Raw genomic sequence first — 18,971 nt, 5'->3', positions numbered from 1 at the left:
TAGGTTACTACAGGAAGTTCGTCAGGAACTTCTCTTGCATTGCGTATCCTATTACGTCACTGCAGAGGCAAGGTAAGAAATTTGGATGGATAAAGGAATGTGCAACAAATTTTGACCAGTTGAAGCAGTTGCTGACAAATGCTCTAGTGTTAAAGATTGTTGATCCAGGAAAAGAGTTTGCGGTGTGTATAGATTCTTGCAAGAGGGGACTTAGTGGAGTCCTTATGTAGGAAGGATAGGTAGTGTGTTATGAGTCACAGAAACTGAAAGAGCATGAGCAAAATTATACGACACATGATCTTGAGTTGGAAATGATCATCCATGCATTGAAGATGTGGAGGAACTTTCTTCTTGGTAGGAGGTTCATTAATGAGCGATCATAGTGGATTGAGATGCTTGTTTGACCAACTGAATCTGAATGCCAAACAAGCTAGATGGTTGCCCATGATTAGTGAGTTTTACTTTGAGATCTGGTAAATCAAGGGTAAGAAGAACAGGTTTGCTAATTGCCTTAGTAGGAGAGTATAGGTGAGTCACATAGAAACTATGAGTTCTTATGGGACAAACTTACAGGATCAGATCTTACAGGAAGGACAATAGGATGGTATGTACATGGAGCTTATGCACAAGTTATAACAAGGTACAGGTGGTCAGGATGTGGATAATCATATATTAGTAGATGGTTTGATCAAATTTAGGGACAAGATATATGTGCCAGACAAGAATGAAGGCAAGAAGACTGTTTTGTGATAATTTCATGTAAAATCATATTCAGGTCACATAGGATATTAGAAGACATTGACAGTAGTGAAGAATTTTTATCATTGGCCGAATATGAAGAAGGATGTGGCAGACTTTGTAGCTAGATGTTTGGACTGTCAACAAGTGAAATCAGAATGTAAGCATCTAGGTGAACTACTATAGCCAATTCTGATTCCATAATGGAAGTGGGAGGTCATTTCAATGCAATTTAGCCTAGGTTTTCCGAGGACATCTAGACAACATGATTCCATCATGGTTGTTGTAGACAGGTTGACTAAGGTAGTGCACTTCATTCCAGTAAAATTTACCTATTCAGCTAGTGATGTGGCACAGGTATTCATCATAGATGTAGTGAGGATGCATATTGTTCTACTAAATATTGTGTCAGACATGGATGTTAAGTTCACTTCCAAGTTTTGGAAGGCGCTATTTGCAAGTTTGGGGATAGATTTTGCCTTTAGCACAACTTATTATCCGCAAATAGAAGGACAGATAGAGAGGGTCAATAGGATATTGGAGGACATGTTAAGGATGTATATGATGCATCAAAAAAGGAGATGGGAGGATTACCTTCTATTGGTTATGTTTTCTTATAACAATGGGTATCAAGAGTCATTAAGGATGAGTTTATTTGAGGCACTCAATGGGAGGAGTTTTAATACTCCCATCAGTTTTAGTGATCAGTTAACAGGGTGTTGATAGGACTAGACATGTTGGTAGATATTGAGCAAAAAATGCAGGTTATCAAGAAGAATCTAAAGGCGACACAGGACAAGCAGAAAAGTTATGTGGATTGGAACAAGTTGTTTAAGGAGTTTCAGGTTGGGGAACATGTGTACTTGCACATCAAGTTGAAGAAGGGATCCTTGAGGATTTGATCATGTGCCAAGTTGGCACCTCAGTTTTGTGGACATTTTAATATTCTTGAAAGGATTGGACCAATATCCTATCAACTTGCGCTACCTATGAAAGTGAAATTACATGATGTTTTCCATGTGTAGTTTCTTAAGAAGTATGTTAAAGATGGTGTGATTGACTAGTTTGTATTCCAGGTGGAGCTATATGGAGAATTCCAGCCAAAAAATTAGTGTATATTGCAAAAAAAGATGCTCATGCTCTGTAACTGAGCAATCGAGTAGGTTAAAGTGTAGTGGAAGCACTTTGGGCCCGATGAAGCTACATGGGAGATGGTGGATTAGATGTGAAAGCTATGTATCCTTCTCCATTCATTAGTTGAGCGAATGTTTTAGTATATGTCTTAGTGTGATTTTTTGGTACATTTACATATGTATATGGATGTAAATATTTTCATGAGCTGTGTTATAAAGCTCCAATAAGTGGTATGGGTGTCATGTCATTATGGTTTCCACGTTGTTATGTTGTCATGTTGGTTTTTTTCTTAGCAAGATGATCATTGTAAATAATGTAGCGAGCTAAGCTATAAATCTCCATTGGTAGTATGTTTTTCTTCTCAACAATGTTGTTGGTTGTAGGTGTCATTGAACAATGACGATGGTGTTCCCCAAGGGGGAGGGTTCTATAACAACCCTAGTCAAAATTCCATGTAATAAAGTTAATAAAGGAAACATAATAACCAAGGTCAAGGGACATGTATTCCAAGTTGAATGTTGAACAAACACATCCTAGTGTGGATGTTCATTTGGTTTATTATGGCTAAGGAAATTGGTAAAGTCACAAGCAAAGGATTTGGAAAGGCATGAGGCATTAATTGGAATTTTATATATGAAAATAAAGAAAATTAGGAGAAAAGGAAGGTGAAAGGTCACAGGTTTCATGTGAGGAGGAAAATAATGGAAAATTCAAGAAAGTAGAGGCCTCATTAATACAAAGGCTTATGAGGATCAGTTGGTACCTTTTTGTTAGTTCAATTTTGGAGCTCTCTATTTCTACTCTCTCTCACTCTCTCTCATACTCTTGGACACTTAGAGAATTCTTGGAGCACTATAGCATTCAATCAAGAAATGAAAAATAATGAAAAAAAGGCAAAGGAAAGCAAAGATCAGCAAGGAAGAGCACGATCAAGAAGCTACAATGTGATTACTTCAAGGTATTGATTTGCATGTGTGATTTCCTTTCTAGATTCGGCATGCATGGTACATGCATGTGTGTTCTTGGTTCTCTTGTTGTCATTGGCATGGGTTTTGTAGGTGTGACAGTGTTCTTCATAATTTCCTTGCCATTTTTGGATAGCCATGGTGTTGTGGTTCTCTTGTATTTGGTTGAGCTAGATTTTCAGATGGATTCAAAGCCAAGTGGGTGGTCTCAGGATTATTCACAAGGTCTAGCAATACCGAGATTGGATACATGATAAAGCTTGGATGTGAACACTTCGATTGATCCGAGGAATCCCTTGACCGATGAATGACAAGATACATGGTAAATCTCAATAGTGAATACCCTTGATTGGGCATAGAAATCCCTTAACCTGTAATGGTGGGATGCACGGTAAATCCTAGTGGGTGGAGACCTCATAGGCCTAGAAATCCCTTGATGGATAATGGCGGGATACACGGTAAAGAAAAGAGGTTGAAACAAACAAATTCTCATGGTTTTGGTGGAGAGATCCAAAGGCATCTATTCTTTTTTAGGGCCTAGTGATCCAGTGGGGATTTTCCGTAAAGATCTGTTCTATTTATGAGGGTTGAGGTAGTTTTTCCTCGGGAAGCCCTGGTTGGTTTTGTTGTGAGTCCCATATTCATGCTCAAAATATGGCATGGGGGTGATTGGCTGAAAGAAAGATTTAGTTCAGTCAATCAATGGTCGAGTGGTTCGTAGAAGTCCAAAACCTATTTTGATTTTACATTCATTGATAAGAGCTCTTCTCCTTGGTATCTCATGTGTAAATATAATTGTTTATATGTGATTCTAATTGTTGTTATATCCTTGTTATTTTTGTTGGTTATATTCTAGATATGAGTATGTTTTATGACATAATTGATGTATGGCTCTCATCATGTTTTGATTACAAAATGAATATACAATGAATATATGACCTAATAGATTTTAATGTAGCTATTGTAATAAGGAAACAATGCTTCTTTACAAATCTCATATAAGTATGAGACCCCTATGCTTAGATCTATTGTTATGAATTGTAGATCACATATTTGTGACATGATTGACGAAATGCTTGTAATGGCTGGGAGGGATAAATTCAGGTCATTGATCAAGTGATTGCATTAGTATCCTTATTCCAATGTTATTTATCATTTCTGGGCAGTGGCCTAAGTCCTGTCCCTGAAAAAATTGGCACAAAATCCGGGGTCGTTGGCTCAGAACTAGCTAAAAAAGTCCACAATCATTGGCATACCTTGTTGTGGGAGCGACTGTAAGGAATTAGTCACATGCATGGATTTTCATGGGAGTGAATGGGGGTCCATATCAGTGAAATTTCAAGTTGTCTCCTGTGTTATAGAAATTTTTGTGCCTTACAGCTCTAAGCATGAAATGTCCATAAACCAAGGGATCCTAAGTCCCTAAAAGTGTTGTTCCTACCCCTAAAGGAAGAAGGTCAACCAATTACAGCTTCTCCCAGAAGTTCTCCACCAGAAACTGCTCAGAATCAGTCAAATCAGGATCATTTCAGCTGCTCCACTAGCTAGCTGCATTGCATAGCACCCAAATACACTAGCTAGGTGCGTTGCAATGCACCTAAAAGCACTACCAGGGTGCGCTGAGCGGGAAATGACAAATGGCAGTGTCATTCCGCGAGGTGGACAGACAATGGAAGCTTCCAGAATCTTCCCCAATGACACTTGCCTCACTGAGTTCGACCAAGGATGAGTAAGAGGCTCTCAGTCTCCAAGTGGAAGCAAGAACTGACAGAGAGAAGCCACTAGTCAAATCATAAGCTGACTCATCCTCTTTGCATACATCTATATATGGATCCTCATCCCAGAGATCCAGAGGCTGGAATTTTGTACATTGCAGAGAATTTCTGTTGGTTTTGAGATAGAGATCAGTGTATTGGGTGATTTATGCTTTGTTGGAGGTGAAGAGAGGATTCCTTTGATGGGGGGTTGATGCTGGATCAGGAATCATCGGTTGTAACTCCTCCTGGACCTTCTTGTTATATCAATAAAACTATTTGAGTTTCTCCTACGTGCTTGTGTATCAATGATATTTTGTTATATTTGCATGTTTAGCTTAAATCTGATCCTAAACTATTTATGAATATAAATCCATGTCTTTGTGTAGTTTTCCTCTTCTGTGATCTTGCAGGAACTTGGTGAAGCTGGGCAAGTAAGGGAGCAGGTAGCTGGAAGCTGTCAAAGAGGAGAGAGATTGGATCAAAGGACTAGCGCAAGACACAGGTTGGTTCATCCTATTCCTCTTCATTTATAGTTCATAAAGAAGAATACGAAAATAGTTTTCTCTGTTTGTTTCTAAGGTACTGTCACACCTTAGTGGGATAGGGGCGTTCTGAGTAGACACTTTTCCCGTTAACAAAATGGTGACTCCGCTGGGGACCACGTCTAGTTAGTTTGTTTGTGTTTCTCTTCTTGTTTGTTTCATAAACACAGAAGTAGCAATCGAACTGCATTTGCCATTATCAAATGCAAAGTAGACACCTGCTACTTCAATCCATTCACTGGATTTGTTTATGATTTGAACATCTGATTCACAAATGATCTGATTACCCTTTGTGATAGCTCTTATACCTCCTTTAAATCCACCCTCTGATTGTGCATTACTGATTGCTTTTACTCGGCCAAAAACCATAGATTAAACTGCAAACCGTGACCCAGAACCCGGAAGGAATTCTCGTTTCTGCCCCAGCGCAGGCTCTGTGAAGAGATTCTGCATTTCAACGCAGTTCTCGAGAGGGCTACCTGCGCTGCAATCCAGTTTCTCTGTGTAACAGGTGCGCTGATCAGCCTAGCCCTGTGCCGCTGAGGTTCTTTGCTTCATTTTTTTAGTTTTGTCTCTGATTTTTGCAGCTTGTGATCAGTGTGTGTCTGTTTAAAAACCCCTTTTCTTTGCCCTAATTCCGCCTCCTTTGTACAAAAAGACTGTAGTTTGTGTGTTTGTTACATCATTTACAGTTTTCCATTGAAAGAGTAGAATAGTCATACTGTCGTCCTTCGATTTAGATCTGTCGCAAGTGTCGATTTTGATCTTAGGAGAAAGTTTATTTGCTGTTGACAGTCGATTATGCTTTTACTTTTGCCTTTGGTTTGAATTTGTCACTTTCTAGTGTCGAAACGAGTGTTTACTTCAAAATCATAAAGTGTCGTAATCTTCTCTACCTTTTGATTTCGAAAAGAAGCTTGTTTGTGTTTTTCGCTTGAAAGAAAATTCAGATTTGTACATCAACTTTCTTTTTAGGCATCAATATTAAGAAAGTGAAAACAAATACATGCATATGTGCATTTGCATATTGATAGTCTGTTTGGCTTGATTTAGGAAAAGTGCATTTACAGTGTGCTCTTTGCTCTTTGAGAAAAGATTGTGTCTTTCTTTTCCCCTTGTAGCTAGGATTTTCATTGCTGAAAAGAGATAAAAGTTTGCTTATCATCTTTAGATTGCATTTTAGGAATTACATATACATCTCGTGGTGATCCCAAAAGGAAAACTTCTAAGAAAGATCAACTTAAAATAAATTGAATGAATCTAACAACGCTTTGGAACTTAACGCACAACATTTAGAGGTCTAGGCTAGAGACGTATTCCGGAGTCGTAAAGCCTGGTAACTATTGTCCTCACTGATGGTTGGGTGATTCCTCCACTTTGAGACGATAAGTGCCAGTACAGACTTGTACTCCCATGTACCGTCGAGTATATATTGGGAGACCCCTATAGGCTTAAAACCTTTTATCCATAGGAAGCCGTGTCGGCCGCCCTACTGATCGCAATGCACCGAACACAGCATTCGGGAAGATTGACTGCCGTACCGTAAAAAGTATTCTGCAGTTTTGCGATTGGTTTGGTACTCCCTCTACCTAGATCTCCAGAGCAGTCCCTTTTGTTCCTTTTCAGACTCCTTAACGGAAAAGGTCCATCTGAGCACTTGTCACTTCAGGCTCATTAAAAATCGAAGGAGACTAGAGTCATCTTTTGTTTTTTCTCGACTCTTAAAAACTGAAAAAACAAGTTGTGTCAAAAGCGTCTAAAATTCATTTAATTCGAAACATACTTCCCCTTTTTATTTTAGTTGATCGAGTAATCCGCAATCATGGAAGAAAGTCAATTGAAACCCCGTCGTTTGTGGAGGCTTACGAGTCAACCGTCTTTGTCTCTGGAATCGAAGCCAGTACGGACAAAGCGAACTCATTTAACCAGTTCAAAATCTCCTATTAATGTTAGAACAAGTGTTCCAACGACATCCGAGATTCCGGTTACTCCAAACATTTCTGGAAACCCTGCCTCTACAGAAGAAGTTCAACAGCCACAGAAGGACAGTGATACTGATCCTAGTATGAGAGTAAACACTTGTGTTACCGAACCAGTTCCATCTACAACCGGTTCGGAGAGTCTTGCTCTTCAAACATTTGTCGCTATCGATTCCACCCCTTCTTCAGCACCAGAAATATTTTACGGACCTGACGGTCTTCCCCTTCCACCTGGTCTGATTGCGATTGAAGAAATTGTAGAAGATCCTCAAACAAGTACTCCAACGCACTTTGGAGTCGGGGTCACTCTATATCCTTCTTCGTCAGAAGTTAGTCTACCACCAGTGGAAGTTCCTGTAGAATCTCTAGGTAATCTTTTGGATAGACTCCAAATGTCTGAACAACCGTCAACATCTAGGACTGTGTCGTCTGACACAGCGATAGCAGAACTCCCTACCGTCACTCCGACAATGTTCGCCGGCATACCATCTATCCCAACTAGCTCTCAATCGCTAGAAGGAACCCACTCAGGGGCTATTTCGACAGTCTGGTCCGTTCCTGTTTGTTCATCCGGAATAATATCCGGAATCTCTTGTGTTGAGTCTCAACAAATTGATCCATTTGGAGGTCAATTTGGGCAGTCTGGTCCCCAAGGGCAAACAATCTCCTTGAGTTCTGGATTACCACCGTATGGGGGGCAGTATGCCCTTTCATTATCCCCTCCGGGAGGATACCCATACGGGAGTTCACAGCAATATTCAGGTTATACTGGAGTTACCTCAAGTGGTTGGGTACCTATACTACCTCAACAACCAAGGGTTGTGTATTCGATGCAACAATGTGTACCTATGTTGAATATCCCGACTACACCAGCTATTGTGACAGTGTCACAAGCTCAAACGCTGCCTGTTGTATGTCAACCTCAGATTTCTCAGGTTGTAATGCAACAGCCCCTTGACCCTATGACTCAACCACAATCACCAACTGGTGGGGCGACACAGGTCCAGACGGGTACAATTACCCCACACCTTGGTCCAATGGTTAGTATAGCGCAACAACACATGGCTTCTCAACCATGGCTGGTGCAATATCAACAACCACAATTCCAACAAGTATACCAAGGTTATGAGCAGCAAATCTTTGCGAACAGTGGACAGCCGTACATTCAAAACGGTCAAAATCAACCATTTTACAATGGACATGTCCACCAACCTTATCAGTCATATCAGCATCAAATGCATTATGCTGGCATGCAAAGACCAACTGCTCAGGCAATACCATCTTACCCTGGGTATGCTTCACCTAATCTGGGTCAGCAGTTACCATTCGTGGCAACTTTAGAGTTACCTGATTTAAACCGGTTAACAAACGATCCAATTGCTTATGCCCCTTGGTGGCCAGCGATTCCACATAAACTTCCATCAGATATTCCTAAATTTAATGGGAATCCGGGTGAAGATCCACCGAATCACGTGATGACATTTCATCTATGGTGTTCATCAAACACCCTAAATGATGATTCGATAAGGCTTCGCCTCTTTCAGAGGATGTTAACGGGTCCAGCGGCAAAATGGTACATTGAATTGCCTAGAGCTTCGTTCGACAACTTCAATACCTTAGCCACAACCTTTTTAACCCATTTTCAATTACCGATAAGGTATGAAACGGGAATAGAACTCCTTACCAACTTCAAACAGACAACAGCCATTCACATATCTGATCATATACATGAGTGGCAACGTCGTCGTAGGATGGTAAAAACGTACGTTCCCGATCAACTATTAGCTGAATGGTTTATCAAGTCATTATTACCTTCCATCACGGAAGATGTGGCAAAGGGGGGAGTCGTAACGGAAGAGAAAGTTATCGCTCGTGCGCAATATCTAGACTTGATTTATACTTAGTCTGGCACGCTCTATGACAAAATACCTGACGCCCCTAGACCGGAATTCTCAATTCCTCCTCCTCCTAAATCGAACAATGACTCTCACGCCGGCAATGGCGTGATTGGCACAACAGACACGAAATCGACAAAGGCTACATCCAAGAAGGCCCGTAAGATTTCAGATCAAAATGCAAAAGACGAACTTCTTGCTTCGGAAGTAAATGCCGTATCGACAGATAAGGGCAAAGAAACCAAACAACCAGGAAGCAAGAAGAAAGGAAAAGGGAAGAAGAAGAAACAGGATGAATCATCACCTGAAAAATATTCTTCAAACCCTCCTAGAAATAGGAAACCAAAAAATCCATGCTATATATGCGATGAGGATCATTGGACCGCAGATTGTCCACACAGAGCTGAGCTTAAGAAATTCTTTAAAAGTTCGAAAACCTCAGCTGTGTTAACCGATCCGTTCCCAAATCCAGGAGCAAATCTGGTTGAAAGTGGAAATGCTTCCCCGTCTCAAGTGCTAATGTTGTCGATTTCGAAACAACAGAATGATGCTTTGATTTCGACAAGGAACAAAGATTACGGGAATCCGCAACTATCGAACAACAAGGATAAAGATCAACCAAGTAGTTCGACAACAACTTCGACAGAAGTTGTACCACCCACCATTCCTGAACTAACAATAAAACTGCCGAAGGGAGTAGTGCACAACTCGACATTTAATCCCCGCGCTAGAGCGGCACAGCATTATAACATAGTGGAAGATTTGGCCCAATCACCATCCGCTATGTCGACTCTTGAAGTACTACAAAATTGCCCATCCCAAAGGCAGGCTTTGTTATCGGCCATTGGTGGGATTGATCCTAAGGATTCCAATCTTGTATCCTTCGACCACAAAGGATACGATCCTCAGTTACCGGCTCAACTAGCTTTCCTTGTTCAAGTGAAAGCCCTCAACAAAACTGTTCATCGAACAATTATTGATGAGGGGGAATCTACATGCATTATGTCGATGAGTTGCTGGAAAAATTTAGGATCTCCAACCTTGTCGCGATCCTCGACGACACTAAAAGCATTCGACGGAAGGACATATACCCCATATGGTATCCTAAATAACTTGAAAGTTGAACTAGGGGGAAAAACGGTAGAAATAGATGTTGAAGTCATCGATGGGAATCTTGATTACAACATCCTACTAGGAAGACCATGGATATATGCCATGGCAGCTGTTGTGTCGACCTATTTTAGAAAGATTGCATTTCCCTTTCAAGGAGGGATTACAATCGTCGATCAACAAAACTTCCTCCCCAATGGTTCTCAAGTTACAGGAAGCATTCCCATGATCCATGGAAGCCCCCATTCGCTTCAGAATATCGGAGTAGGCCTACTAAAAGATCCTATACTAATGGGAACTTTCGCTCTTCCACCTCCAATCAATCTGGCAGAAGTAGCGTCGATAGGAACCTGCAATATGATATCTTCTACAAAGATCTCAGAAAACGATATCAACATGGATCATGCAATGGTTTTTCCCCCAAGCCCAATAGAAATATTATAGCAATCAATGTTTCTAGCATGGGAGGCAAACCCAAATCAACGCTCATCAAGCATTTGGATAGATAGGTCTAGAGAATATGGCACTCCTTCAGATCCTTGGTCGCAAGTGCATGTCATAGATGAAGGAATTCTCCAAGCTATGGTAGTTGAAGGAGCACCATGGAATGATTCCCACCATCGTTCCCTTCTTCCGGATTGTGAAGAAGAGACTCAACATGACCTTTATCATCCCTCAGTATTTGATTTTCTTTCAAATACTGTAAATACGGTGGATTCCGAGCGAAACTTATCCAACATTGAAGAGACTATAGCCATAAATATCTCGACTAAAACAAATGTTGTAGAGAATATTTATGTTGGCAAATGTTGTTCTCCTTCAGAACTGGAAATATATAACTCTCTTTTTCGCGAATTCAGAGATGTCTTTGCTTGGTCATACAATGAAATGCCAGGCATCGACTCGAGTATCGTTGAACACGAAATAAAGATGTATCCAGATGTTAAACCAGTACGACAACGGCTAAGGCAGGTGCACCCTAAGAAAGCCGCTGCCATTAAGGCAGAAGTTGAAAAACTTCTCCATGCTGGTTTCATCTACCCGGTTCCTCTAACCGATTGGGTATCGAATATTGTCCCTGTTATGAAGAAACAAGGGACAATTAGAGTGTGTGTCGATTATAGGGATGTAAATCAAGCTTGTCCAAAAGACAACTACCCTACACCCTTCATCGACCAGATAATTGATGAATGCGCTGGATGCGAAATCTTTTCATTCATGGATGAATTTTCCGGGTATAATCAAATAAATATCCGCCCACAGGACCAGTCAAAGACTGCATTCATTTGTCCGTGGGGCACATTCGCGTATCGGAAATTACCCTTTGGTTTAACGAACGCACGGGTGACGTTTCAGAGGGCAATGAATTATGCCTTCCATGACATCAAAAACATCGTTCAACCATACCTCGACGATCTTCCGGCTCATTCGCGAAAGCGGACTGATCATCCGCAGCATTTAAGAGCGATATTTCTACGTTGCCGACACTACAAGATACGACTCAATCCACACAAATGTGTATTTTGCATCAGTTCTGGTCGTTTACTTGGCTTTGTAGTCTCCAAGGATGGAATTTGTCTCGACCCGTGCAAGGTCCAGGCAATCATAAATTTGCCTCCACCTTCAAATTTGCTTCAAATTCAGAAACTCCAAGGGAAAGCAAACTTTCTGAGGAGGTTCATTCCAAATTATGCCGAACTTGCTAAAGGTTATACACGTCTTTTGAAAAAGGAGGTACCCTTTGTCTGGGATCAGGTCGCGCAAGCTTCCTTTGATGCATTAAAAGATTCCCTAATGAAAGCATCTTTAATGTACGCCCCCGATTATCAAAGAGATTTTAACCTGTATCTGGCTGCAGCAGATACAACCATCGCAATGGTTTTAGTTCAAGAAGTCGATGGAATTGAACATCCTATATATTATTTAAGTAAGAACTTGAATGATACAGAAAGCAAATATTCTTATGTTGAAAAACTAGTGCTTGCAGCTGTTCAAGCGATACAAATATTTCGACACTATGTCCTCTTTCGGAAAACTACCATTCTGTCCGATTGCAACCCCATGACTTATATATTGTCGCGACAGTTGCTAGGGGGAAAATATTCAAAATGGATAGCGATCCTTCAAGAGTTTGATCTGGAATTTGTAAAATCCAAATCAAAGAAAGCTCTAGTTTTTGCAGAATTATTATGCAATCTCCCATCGTCGTCCAACGATGAAACATCTGAAGAATCAATCGTGGACGAAAATTTGTTTCTGATATCTACAAGCAATGAGTGGTATGGAGATATAATAATTTATCTCCAAACCCAAAAGTTTAGGCCAAACACCTCACACTCTGAACAAAAACGTATTCGATACCAAGCAAAAGACTACATGATCGTCGGTGATACACTTTACCGTCGTGGTATCGATACAGTTCTGAGAAGGTGCCTCACCCATGAGGAGGCCGAAAAAGCCCTGAATGAGTGTCATTCAGGAGCCTGTGGGGGGCATCAATCTGGATATGCTACAGCACAAAAAATCTTACGAGCAGGATACTTCTGGCCAACAATGTTCAAAGATTGCATAACCGTAGTCATAAGTTGCCATGCTTGTCAAATTTTTGATAGCAAAACCAGAAGACCACCCGCACCTCTGTAGCCAATAGTTGCTGTTGGGCCGTTCGCCAAATGGGGCATCGATTTCATGACATGTAACCCCACCTTGACCGGGGGGCATGGGTGTATCATAGTCGCAGTTGACTATTTTACCAAATGGGCCGGGGCGATGCCTACATTAGATAATACTGGTGAAACAACTGCCCTTTTCTTTTTCATTCATGTAGTCGCTAGATTCAGCGTACCACAGGCTATAGTCACAGATATGGATCACATTTCCGCAATCACATGATGCTCGAATTAGCTGCCAAATTAGGATTGTCTCACGACAGCTCTACTCCGTATTATCCACAAGCCAACGGACAAGTTGAAGCAATCAACAAGGTCCTGAAGCGCATGTTGCAAAGGATGATCGGAGTTCACAAAAGAAGGTGGCACCTAATCCTGTACTCAGCCTTGTGGGCTTACCGAACATCGGTAAGGAATGCAACCAAGTTCACACCCTTCCAACTGGTATATGGCCTGGAAGCAGTCTTACCAGTCCAGTGTGAAATCTCGTCTCTCAAACTCGCAATTGATCTCCTCCCTGGAACTTCAGAAGAAGAGGCTCGTTTCTTGGAATTAATCCAATTGGATGAAACCCGTCGTGATGCCGCTTTGGCTAATGAAGCCCATAAGAAACGAGTCAAGGCGCAGTTCGACAAAAATGTCAAACCCCGTGTCTTCTCAGAAGGTGACTTGGTCTTGCTCTACGACCAAGAATCCGATAAATTGGGAGCATGTAAATTTAAGTCTTTATGGATGGGCCCCTATATTGTTAAACGAGTGTTAGCAAAAGGAGCCTACGAGTTAATGGATTATGACGGAGTTCCACTGGCGCAACCTCGTAATGGGTTGTACCTCAAGTGCTACTATGCTTAAATAGTAACCAATATGCTTTTGTTATATTTTGTTTTCGCTAAAGTGTTTGTTTTGGTCGAGTAATCCACCTTTTTTACATTTATTGCAGATGTCAAACCTTTTGGAGACATGTGTTGGATATGCCGACGGAGCGAGTCGTAGTTCGGGGAACCTGTCCTCCGCAGCCTGGGCCATTTTTGATCCAAGCGGCAAGTTAGTAAGTTTCAGAGGTGTATGTATTGGTCAATCAACGAATAACATCGCTAAGTATAGCGCGTTGATAGAACTTCTCTCTGATGCCATCACCCATGGTATACGCCGACTAATTGTTAGGTTAGACTCACAACTCGTAATACTACAACTCAATGGTATATATTCCGTCCGAAACCCAGCTATTTATCGCATGTTCCTAAGGGTTAAGATTTTGGAAAGACAATTTGATCTTATTCAATACCAACATATTTCCAGAAACTTAAACACATTAACCGACTCATTAGCAAACTAGGTGTTAGATAGACATTTGCAACATTTATAAAAAGAAACACATCATCAATGTTTTACATGTGGATCATATAGCTCAACCAGAATAAAACCCCGAAAATCAAAATATATATATAGCTGTTTATGGTTTACATATAATGTTCTGTAACCAAGACAAAATCGGTCACATGACCCAAAAACTCAAAATGCTAGGGGGCACCCTAGTCTAATGATGCTCGTGATAGCAAGTCACAGCCTGTGCGATCATGCGTAAGAGACGAGTCCATCGTCTGGGCACACCAGTAGTATGCTGCTGTAACTGCAAAGGTAGCTCGTCGATCCTCACATCTGGAATACCGAGAGTAAGGCTCTCAACTTGCTCCTGCACAACTGTGAGAGTCTCGGCCACATCAAGGTCACGAAGAATAACCCTCCCGGCGGCCTCTCCTGCTGGGGCAACGGCTGGCACTCTTAGGCGAACTACTGGACGAACAAGACCAACATCTGCATGTACACATGAGTTTGATTAAAGTCTTGATAGAATAAAGCACAAGGAAATTATAAATAAAAAACAGTAAACAGTGATATGGTCAAAGATTTTACCAATAGTACCCCATTGCTCGCCATCCGGCAGTACTAAATCTGGATCACCCCGGAAGTCCATGCCAGCATATGGATACTCGGCATAAACCATCTCCTGACGATCAAACCACCTGAAGAAGGTATCAGAAAACAAAATCTGAGACTGGCCAGCATGCCTAGACATATGGTCAACCCATCTCTGCATACGTGGTTCAGTAGGAGAAGGTAAGTCGAGTGCAATGTACTGCGGCTGCATCAGTGGTATCTTCTCCAAGGCAAAGGCGGTCAAAATAGAACCGAACCCAAAGTTCTTCAACCTCCCGTCCTTTATCTTGGTCAACTAATCTTTCATCACAAGAAGTATTGCGTCGCACCAGTTGAATACTTTTGGTTGGAGGCATTCCAAGGCATGCTGCATATAGGATCTGTTGGCTACATGAAGAGATGCGCTACCGGCCATCCTACCAAAAGTAAACAGGATAGACCTAAGGGACCTGTCAGTGACATTACGGATGATGATCTTGCCGTCTTTACTCGGCTGAGATCCTTCCCTGCAATACTGGCGGGCATAATCTCTCACAGAGTCACCTCCTCGGGCCGAACCTGACAAAGAGATGGGGGCACCCCGCCTCGACAAGCCAGTCAAGAAGTAGATGTCTACTGCAGTCAAGGGGATAGATTTTCCCCTAATCTGGAAAACTTGATTGATAGGATCCCAAGCATCGAGCAAATACTGCAGTAAGTTGATCTGCTGTCTCATGCTAGAGATGCGGAAGAACTTCAGCAAGCCACAATTCCGCAGCGCGTTCACTGTAACTGGATCATGTAGGGCAATCATGTCCTCTTCTTCATGTTCTCGTTCTCGCCATGTAAGGGTCATCTTTCTCCGAGATCTCTGAAAAACAAACAAGAGAGGAGTTAGATCCTAATTTTGATGAGAAACAGGCAAAATTTTTCATAAAAAACTGTGCAACAAATTCCCTTTCTGCGCCGAACGCACCTGCAGCAGTGTTCCAGCTGCGTTGAATGTCAAACTGCCTTCATACAGGCCAACATTCAGCGCAGGTTTCGATGTACTAAGGGTGCGTTGATGGCAGAACGAACCCATCAAACCCCAAGGGCTCAGAAAAGTAGGGAATGAAGCACAGAATGCAAAAAGGAAACCATGAAATGAAAGAGCTCGGGTTTAGCTCCTACCTGGTCCAGACGGCGCCGAGAATCATCCACAGAATCTCCGAAATCAGCTGATGAAAATCGAGGGGGAAAAGGCACCTCCAAAGCTCCAACAAACCAAGTTCAAATGAAATGGTAAAATGAGAGGTAAAAAAACACTTTTTGATTGCTTTTACGTAGTTCAAAGTAAAATATTAGCATTTTAATCTCATTTTCAAGCAAATATTGTTCATTTCTAACCAGTTTGATGAAAGAGTTGAAAATACAGTACTATCTTTGGAAAGACGAAGCTATTTATGGTAAAAATCAAAACAAGACCATCTAATCGAGCAGTTTTAGCGCATAGTTCAAGCTCGTTAAAAAATAATCATAAGACATGAGCAAATGTTTCCACCCGCGTTTAAGCTCGTTAAAAAATGAACTATTCCCTGGTAAATAACCACCGTGAATGAAGCATTTCAGCCATTAAAGCCTTGGTCGTGTTTGCACCGTCACCTCCACTTTTCCATTGGCCGATCATTCACCTCCATTTGATTGTTTACCCATTTTGAGGAACAGCTGCGAAGAGTGATTTCACTAGCCATCCTTGTGACACTGCCGTGATTGGAAAATTCCAACCCTTACCTGGAATCAGCTGCTACCCATTTTATCACTCGTTCCTCAAAAGACGAGTCTTCTTTAAGCTCTTTTCAACTGACTCGTAAAATATGAAAAGATTGCCGAGTTTTGGCCTTCCAGCTCGTTAAAGCGACCGGAAGTGCTATCCCTCCTCTAGATTTTAATCTTTTTGGACCTGAGGGATTATTGCACAAAAAGATCGAGCGCTTGTTTTGTTCGGCTCGTTAAAACTATCGAAAATTCATCCCTTCTGTATTGTTTTATACTTTTTCGGACTTAAGGGATTAGATGACGAAAAAGGAATTTCGGAGTTACCTTTACGTACCTTTTCAGACTCTCTAAAAATGAAAAGGACCGAGTTATCTTTGTCGTTAAACTCGTTAAAAAGATTAATAGCGACAAACTTGTCTTTAGACGAGAACGAGTTTCACTATCGCTAGGCTCGTTAAAACATAGCGATGGGTTTTCCCGAAGGGAAAATTATAGAACAAGCATATGTTATCCTCCTCAAGCTTGACAAAAATAAAGAGGTACTGGTCAGCAATGACTGGGGAAAAATTGGGAAGAAACTCAAAGAATGTTTATTGGTAGCAAGTCGCTCTTGAACATGACACTTCCACTTCGTGCCTAAGTCGGGTTGGGTTGTTTCATTCACCGGCCACATCGCCATGGTCACGCCATACCATCCACATTTGGGGTAAATGCTACCAATCCATCACATAAGTGTCGCCGACATGTTCAAGAGAAGTCACCCAGAGAAGTCATCCGTGTCCCATCCACTACCATACATTATACTTCATTCTTTCATGACCGCCATCCTGAACCATATATCATCAGATCATTTTCACCTCTATCAAAATCATTTTCTCTGTTCCGTGTCATTGATGTGGGATTCATCAAGGACCCCCTTTGACGGATCGCTTCTTGTCGACATCAGCTCATTATCCAAGAAGTTGATCTAGGAACACCCCATTCAGTACTTTGAAGCTTGCATGCCTCAATGGCAAGTTTCTCACTTCCGGCGACAGGTATACATCAATGACCTTTGACCGAAAGATTTTGCGTGGTGTTCGATGCCAAGTCCTTTATTCACACCACGTGAATTGTACTGCAGTACCTTGAGGGTCATCATCATTATCGGTGATTCCTCTCGCGCTTGTTAACAGTTTACATCATCGACTGGTAATCAAGCGATGTCTTTCCATGTTCGACTTCAAAACATTTCTCACATGGATCGACTTGTACTTCGAGTGAAGATCGGACGAGATTGAAGACCCCGGATCTAGTTTCATCCATCCGGGCTGCGATATATATTCAGGAAAAATAAAGACATTGACATGTACAACATTGCAGCACAGATAATCATCCTACCAAAAGGATGATGACTTCATCAGAATCATCAGTCTACTATCAGACGATTGTCTGTCCTGTGTACATAAAAATGAATTTATAAAGCTGAGCATGGGAATGCCCGCCTCAGCTAGATCATGAAATCAGTATGAAGATAATGTATTGTATTGTATCTTATTACAGGTCTCCTCCCAGCATTGAAAGAACTTCGAATCCTCCTAATAAACGGCCTCATACTTTAGGGGGCAACTGTTATAGACATTTTTGTGCCTTACAGCTCTAAGCATGAAATGTCCATAAACCAAGGGATCCTAAGTCCCTAAAAGTGTTGTTCCTACCCCTAAAGGAACAAGGTCAACCAATTACAGCTTCTCCCAGAAGTTCTCTACCAGAAACTGCTCAGAATCAGTCAAATCAGGATCATTTCAGCTGCTCCACTAGCTAGTTGCATTGCATAGCACCCAAATACACTAGCTAGGTGCGTTGCAACGCACCTAAAAGCACTACCAGGGTGCGCTGAGTGGGAAATGACAAATGGCAGTGTCATTCCATGAGGTGGACAGACAATGGAAGCTTCCAGAATCTTCCCCAATGACACTTGCCTCACTGAGTTCGACCAAGGATGAGTAAGAGGCTCTCAGTCTCCAAGTGGAAGCAAGAACTGACAGAGAGAAGCCACTAGTCAAATCATAAGCTGACTCATCCTCTTTGCATACATCTATATATGGATCCTCATCCCAGAGATCCAGAGGCTGGAATTTTGTACATTGCAGAGAATTGCTGTTGGTTTTGAGATAGAGATCAGTGTATTGGGTGATTTATGCTTTGTTGGAGGTGAAGAGGGGATTCCTTTGCTGGGGGGTTGATGCTGGATCAGGAATCATCGGTTGTAACTCCTCCTGGACCTTCTTGTTATATCAATAAAACTATTTGAGTTTCTCCTACATGCTTGTGTATCAATGATATTTTGTTATATTTGCATGTTTAGCTTAAATCTGATCCTAAGCTATTTATGAATATAAATCCATGTCTTTGTGTAGTTTTCCTCTTCTGTGATCTTGCAGGAACTTGGTGAAGCTGGGCAAGTAAGGGAGCAGGTAGCTGGAAGTTGTCAAAGAGGAGAGAGATTGGATCAAAGGACTAGCGCA

The sequence above is a fragment of the Pinus tabuliformis genome, chromosome 8 (assembly GCF_031772625.1).
Source record: "Pinus tabuliformis cultivar Carrire ecotype Pingquan chromosome 8, CPIR1, whole genome shotgun sequence".
Taxonomy (NCBI): domain Eukaryota; kingdom Viridiplantae; phylum Streptophyta; class Pinopsida; order Pinales; family Pinaceae; genus Pinus; species Pinus tabuliformis.
This window is presented reverse-complemented; position numbering follows the sequence as displayed.